The sequence below is a fragment of the Lipotes vexillifer genome, unplaced genomic scaffold (assembly GCF_000442215.2).
Source record: "Lipotes vexillifer unplaced genomic scaffold, Lipotes_vexillifer_v1.1 scaffold135, whole genome shotgun sequence".
NCBI lineage: Eukaryota > Metazoa > Chordata > Mammalia > Artiodactyla > Lipotidae > Lipotes > Lipotes vexillifer.
Genome location: NW_006774574.1, coordinates 78,075 through 85,465, shown reverse-complemented (window position 1 = coordinate 85,465; position 7,391 = coordinate 78,075). Strand labels below are relative to the sequence as shown.

The 7,391-nt window shown below is 39.7% G+C and overlaps 2 pseudogenes; both read right to left on the bottom strand.

Annotated features, from left to right (window-relative positions):
* The window catches only part of LOC103079461 (small nuclear ribonucleoprotein-associated protein N pseudogene), a 37,788-nt pseudogene extending 36,538 nt beyond the window's left edge, over nucleotides 1–1,250 (bottom strand).
* Nucleotides 1,251–1,455: 205 nt separating this feature from the next.
* LOC103079176 (SNRPN upstream reading frame protein pseudogene) lies at nucleotides 1,456–5,932 on the bottom strand (annotated as a pseudogene).
* Between the last annotated feature and the right edge of the window lie 1,459 nt (nucleotides 5,933–7,391).

Sequence of the window (7,391 nt, the reverse complement as noted above, 5' to 3'; positions counted from 1 at the left end):
AAAAAAAAAAAAAAAAAAAAAAAGAGTGCTGGGGAAATGTTCAAGGCCAGAGAAGCAGCATGTGCAAATGCAAGTAGAGGAACAAGAAAGTGGTAGAAAGATGATGCTGGAGACAGAAGCAGGAGCCTGAAGATGCAGGGGCTCAGAGGCTGAGCTGACTTTGGATTTATTCAGAGGGCAATCCGAAGCTAATGAAGGGGTCCAAGCAGGGGTGTGACTTGTTGTACTCAGCATCTTTAAAACATCAGCCTGACTGCTGTGTGTGGAATAGATCAGAGGGTGGCAAGAGTGAAAACAGGACATCTGTTGGGAGACTAGGCAGTATTCCAGATGAGAGATGATGAAGCCTTGGACTTCAGAAGACTTAGAGAAGTAAACGGGTTCAAATCATATTTGTGGTCATGATATGATGTGGAAAGGATTAGGTATGGGGAATAAATGAGAGAGAATTGAGGATACAGGTGAGGATATATAATACATAATATGAATGAATGGTCTACATATAAAATTTTTAAAAAGTAAAAGATTTTTTAAATGTCTTAAAAAAAATCATTTCTAGTTTGACCAAATGTGTGTATTCACAATTTAAAACACCCAAATGGTATTACAATCAAAACAGCAGTCCTCTGCCTACCTCTGAATTTTGAGCAGGGGGAAGCCCAATTGGTGGGCCCATGGGTGGTGTCATACCGGGTGGAGGAGCCATAAGGCCTGGAGCTGGGGTTGCTGGACCAACAGGTGTGGGTGGAGTCCCCTGCCTTGGTGAGTCCTGAGTTGGGGCTCCAGCAGTGCTGGCAGTAGCAGCCACTGCAGCAGCAGCTACAGTGCCTCTTCCCTGGAGTCATTACCTGTTGGGATGGCCTCCCAACCCCTTGGACAGGACAAGCTAATCCAGCAGGAGCCTGGGGAATTGGAACACTAGTTGGTACACTTTAGTCAGCTGCCTTGCCAACCCCAGGGCCTCCTGTAGTTCCAGCAAGTGGTACCCAAGAAATGTCAGTATGTTTGGGGGTGTACCCTCCACAGTCACAGAAACCAAGTTCTCTATGTGGCAACCCCAGACCCCAAACCTGTTTTTCTTCATGCTCTGGCTGCTTTGGATTCTTTAACCTGATCTCCTTGATCTCATCCCTGTCATAGAGGATCAAGTTCATATGTTTGTCGAAAGCCTTAAAGATGCCAATGAAGATTTGGCCATCTTGCAAGATACATCTCAATCTACAGTTAATGCACTGCAGCATCTTGTTGCTCTTTCCACAGTCATGGTTGCTGTTCCACCAAATCTAATGTCCCCTGGAAGGTTTCAGGATCCTTGAGACCTAAGGGAAGGCTACAGTTAGAGGTATGACGCAGGTTCTCCTACAAACAAGGCAAGCTGGGGCAGAATCTTCAAAGAGTAGATAGAGCATTGGGTTTTCTTGCTTCAATCAGCTACCTGGCTATTCCAATACAGCTTTACCCACCGCTTGGTGTCTCAGCTAAGAATGTCCACGTCAATTTTGCCTTAAAATCTACCACGGGTACTTGCTGCTGCTGAGATCTCTGCGGGCACAGTGGACACTCTTGATCGCTTGGTGAGGTTGTCCTTCTACGTGTGACTTGAACTTCCACCTCTGGTATGTGCCTGTTCTGTGGTCCATTTCAGGTGTGAGCAGTCCCTGGTCTGCTCCGTTGCACTGCTGGCTGTTCTTCAAAACAGAGCATTAGGCAACACTGGCTGCTCCTCCAAAAGTCTTTTGAGGATTAGATTTATTAGTTTAACCTTATGTATTTTTTTTCTCGCTGGTTTTCCATATCTTTAATTTTTTAAACGTCTTAGAAATATCCTAAACTTGATAGACTAACTTTTCCATTTAAAAATCAACTTTGGGGCTTCCCTGGTGGCGCAGTGGTTGAGAGTCCGCCTGCCGATGCAGGGGACACAGGTTCGTGCCCCGTTTCGGGAGGATCCCACATGCCGCAGAGCAGCTGGGCCCGTGAGCCATGGCCACTGGGCCTGCACGTCCAGAGCCTGTGCTCCGTGGCAGGAGAGGCCGTGGCAGTGGGAGACCCGGGTACCGCAAAAAAAAAAAAAAAAAAATCTTGACCATCATATTTTTTTTAATTTTCAAGATCTCTTGCCTTTTGAATAGCACCTCGGTTTTGTTTCATTGATGTAAAATCCATTCTTATCTATGAGGATACTATTTACAGCTTTCTCTCTCTCTCTCTCTCTCTCTCTCTCTCTCTCTGTTTTTAAAATTCTTGTCCCTTTGTGGTCTCTATTTCCTTCAGTTCCTTTTTGTTTACCTTTGAATGTTTGTTTTGGTCTCTATATTTCTTATTGGAGCTTTCTTTAAGTATCTGATGTCCTTAGCTATCCCTTTATTTATTTTTATATTGTTGTTTTACATCTTTATTTAGGTACTATAGAAATAAAATAAACTGCACATATGTAAAGTGGACAATTTGATTGGTTTTCACAAATTTATACACCGCTGAAACCATCACTGCAAACCATCACCGCAACCAGATGTACAGATGTTTCCATCTTCCAAAAAGTTTTCTTGTGCACTTTTGCAGTTTATCCCTTGTTCCACTCCTTCATTCTCCTCTATTCCTTTACCTCCTCACTGGGCAACCACTGATGTGCTTTTTGTTCTTGTATATTTGTTTGCATTTTCTAGAAGTTTCTATGAATGGAATAGTACAGAATGTACTCTTTGCCTGGCTTTTTTTTTTTTCTACTCAGCATAATGAATTTGAGATTTATCTGCCTTCTATATCAATAATTTTCCTTTTTATTGCTGAGGACTATTGCTTCTTGTTAACATTGCTTAGCCTTAGCCTTATGGAGACTGAAACATAAGTCATTATATCTCCTCAGTTTTTTTTCCATCTTGCATAGATGTGTAGCTGTCTTCTGCCTGTAACTTTTCTCTCTCATTCTCTTTGTCTTTGTGGATTCATATTCTTTTTATCTCTTTGCTGTCATTTTAAGATTGGTGTGATTAAATGAAGTCTAACATTGCATGTTGATTCCTTCAAGAAGTATTCCACGGCTTGGGAAGATATTTAGAATTCTTTCCTAACAAGCTTTACTTTCTATTTTTATTTTTTTACATTAAAAAAATATTGTTCATTCCCTGTTTATAGGCTTCAAACTTAACAATTAATTTTTGATTATAAAAATTTAAAAAGGAATAAAAAATTGAAAGATATGAACTAGTGACAAATAAAACAAAAGATACAAAATTGTTAATATATAAAGTATTTACATATGAAAATAGAACACAGTAACAGTTTTTGTGTTAGAGTTCCAGGTTATGACTGATTTTTCTCTAAGCATTTTTTATGTTGCTACATAGTTTTAAAACTATCTCGTTAATGGATTGCCAAACATACTATGAAGATGGTATCAGTGTTCGAAACATTCTCAGAAATGTGTTTTAAATCCGTGTTACATGGTGTCAAATAATTCTTCTATTTTTCCACTCCACCATGAAGATATAAGTAAGATTATTTTCTATGCAAAAAGCTACAAATTAGGGGCTTCCCTGGTGGCGCAGTGGTTGAGAGTCCGCCTGCCGATGCAGGGAACACAGGTTCGTGCCCCGGTCCGGGAAGGTCCCACATGCCGCGGAGCGGCTGGGCCCGTGAGCCATGGCCGCTGAGACTGAGCGTCCGGACCCTGTGCTCTGCAGCGGGAGAGGCCACAGCAGTGAGAGGTCCGCGTACCGCAAAAAAAAAAAAAAAAAAGCTACAAATTAGCAAGCTAGGTGATTTTCTGACACACACTCTCTCACCTCTTTGTACCACAGAATCACTTTGCTGGAAAGTAATTTAGAATTGCCATTGTTTTCACACCACGCGTAGTTATTCTTTCCTGCCATCCTTTAAAATGCAGCATAGGAATTTTTAAGTCCCTAAAGTGAAAAATGCCTTTTCCAACATTCCCTTCACATGTCCTACCAGATTCAAAAGGCATGAATAGCATATTAGTTTGTTTGTTTAATTTATTTAATTTTTATTTTTATCAAAGTATAGTTAACTTACAATTTTATGTTAGTTTCAAGTTTACAACATAATGATTCGATACTTTTATAGACGATAATAGGGTATGTTCCATGTGCACCTGAAAAGAATGCAAATTCTGCTGTTTTTGGATGGAAAGTTGTATGAATATCTGTTAAATCCGTTTGGCCTAATGTGTAAGGGTACTGTCGTGTGTGTGTGTGTGTGTGTGTGTGTGTGTGTACACATAGATACATATATATTTCGGAGTACAGAAACCTGCATTAAAACTACAATTCCACTACTTGATTCTGTAAACTTTAAAATGCCCATGCTAGCTATACAGACATATAGAAGGTTCCGAGATCTGACAACAGTATGCCGTCGAGAAACTGTAACCATAGCATTATCCTTTTATATTGTTAAAATGATCAAATCAAATCTCCAACTGGTAGAAAATAATGACTGTCAGAATTATTAGTAATAATCATATACATATTTTTTTATGTTAGTTTCAGGTTTACAACATAGTGATTCGATATTTTTATAGACTATAGTAGGGTATGTTCCATGTGCACCTGAAAAGAATGCAAATTCTGCTGTTTTTGGATGGAAAGTTGTATGAATATCTATTAAATCCATTTGGCCTAATGTGTCATTTAAGGGTACTGTCTCCTTATTGATTTTCTGTTTGGATGATCTATCCATTGATGTAAGTGGGGTATTAAAGTCCCTTACTATTATTGTATTACTGCCAATTTCTCTGTTAATATTTACTTTATAAATTTAGGTTCTCCTATATTAGGTGTATATATGTTTATGACTGTTATATCCTCTTTTAGATTGACCCCTTTATAATTATATAATGTCTTTCTCTGTTTTATTTTTTTTAATAGACTGTTTTAAACTCTAAGTAGTCTGATATAAGTATTGCTACCCCAGCTTTCTTCTGATTTCCAACTGCCTGTAATATATCTTTCCATCCCCTCACTTTCACTCTGTGTGTGTCTATAGTTCTGAAATGAGTCTCTTGTAGACAGAATATAGATGGGTCATGTTTTCTTAATCCGATCAGCCACCCTATGACTTTTGATTGGAGCATTTAATCCTTTGACATTTAAAGTGATTATTGATAGGTATGTACTTATTGCCTTTTTGTAAGTTGTTTTCTGGTTGTTTTTGTAGTTCTTCTCTCTTTTCTTTTTTTAGTCGCTTCCCTTGTGGTTTGATGATTTTCTTAAGAGTTATGTTTGGATTCCTTTCTCTCTCCCTTTTTATTTCTATTGTAGGTTTTTAATTTGCAGTTACCATGAATTTCATATATGTAGACATTTAACTATATCTACTTGTTTTAAGTTGATAGTCATTTAAATTCAAACACATTCTAAAAGATATATTTTTTGCTTCCCCTTCCCCCCACAGTTTGTGTTTTTGTTGCCGTATTTTACATCTTCTATGTCTGTCTCTTAACTGTTTGTTGTAGTGATAGTTGAGTTTACAATTTTTGTCTTTTAACCTCTGTTCTAGCTCATTTAAGTGGTTGATCCACTGCCCTTACTATACCTTTGCTGTTACCAGTGAGATTTTTCTCTTCCTATATTTTCTTATTTGTTATAACATTTTCTTTTTCACTTAAAGAAAACCCTTTAACATTTCTTGTAAGAACCATTTAGTGGTCATAAACTCTTTTAGCAGAAAGCTTGTCTGGAGAACTATCTCTTTTTCAGTTTCAAATCTGAATGGTAACCTTGCTGGGTAGAGTATCTTAGGTTGTAGGTTTTTTCTTTGCAGCACTTTAAATACATCATGCCACTCCTTTCTGGCCTTCAAAGTTTCTGCTGAAAAATCAGCTGACATCCTTCTGGGGATTCCCTTGTATGTGACTCTTTGTTTTTCTCTTATTACCTTTAAAATTCTCTTTACCTTTGACTTTTGCCATTGTAATTATGATACATGTTTGTGTGGGTCTCTTTGGGTTCATCTTGTTTGGGACTCTGCTTCCCAGACCTGGGTATCTGTTTTCCTCTTCAGGTTCAGGATGTTTTCCGCCATAATTTCATCAAACCCATTTTCTGCCCTCTTTTCTCTCTTCTACTTCCAAGACCCCTCTAGTGCAAATGTTAGTATGCTTGATGTTCCAGAGGTCTCTTGAACTATTCTCATTTTTTAAAAATTTTGTTTTTCTTTTTACTGTTCTGATTGGATTTCCACTATTGTATCTGCCAGGTCACTTATGCATTCTTCTGTATCACCTAGTCTGCTGTTAATTTCTTCTAGTGTATTTTTCATTTCAGATATTGTATTCTTCAACTCTAACTGGTTCTTTTTTTATATCTTCCAGTTCTTTGTTGAAGTTCTCATTGTGTTCTTCTATTCTTTTCCCAAGTTCAGTTAGCATTATTATTATTGCTTTGAACTCTTTATCAGGTAAATTATTTATCTCCATGTTATATGGGGTTTTTTCCCATTTTTTTTCTTGTTCATTCATTGGAAACATATTCCTCTGTCTTCTCATATTTCTCTGTCTCTATGAAATTAGGTGAAACTGTTACCTATCCTGGTCTTGAAGGTGTGTCCTTGTGTGGGAGAGTCCTTATGCAGTCTATCTGTGCCCAGTGGCTGTGGTGGGAGAGATGGAGCTGAAGTGAGCACAGGCTGTGACTTCTCCTGAGTTGTGCTGACAGCCACCACGTTGGTGGGAAGTAAGGTTGGAGTCAGAGGGCCTAGAGCTGAAGGCAGGTGCAAGCCAGGGCTTCACCTAGGTTCAGTGCTGGTCACTGCCCTATTATGGGTGGGTCCAGGGCCCTGAGGCACCGAGGCTGCACTTCTTAGCTGGCTCTGGGTCTCTGCCTTGCTCAGAGGCAGGGTCAGGGCCCAAGGAATTTGAGCCACACTTCTGCCCTGGCCATAGGCAGAGCTGGCCCTGAGCTGGCTCTGCTTCTTCCCTGGTGTGTGCACACACATTTGCAATGGTGATCTTTGCCCCAGTGGGAGAAGTGCTGGAGCAGAACAGGCCGGAGCAGGAGTTCAGTGCAGGCTGGAGTACACACGGGGCAGTTCTGGCAGGCAGGCCAAAGCCCCTGGCAGTTTTCAATCTGATGTCTCTGTGCTGAGGCTGAGAGCAAGCAAGTTTGTTATGCACTCTTCAAGAGGGTGCAGGTCTTGACCAAATCTCTTCTCTTCCCTTCCTACCGAACTCCATGTGGTTTATTCTTTACAGCCTTGGTTGTAAAAGAGCTGTTCTTCAGGTGGTTCTCAGCAAGAGTTGCTCTGTAAGTAGTTGTAGCTTTAATATGTTCATGGGGGGGATAGGAGCTCAGGGTCTTCCTACTCTGTCATCTTGATCTTGCCCCCTCATAAGTAGTATTTTGAAAAGAGACAGGAGCTAACCCTATTCC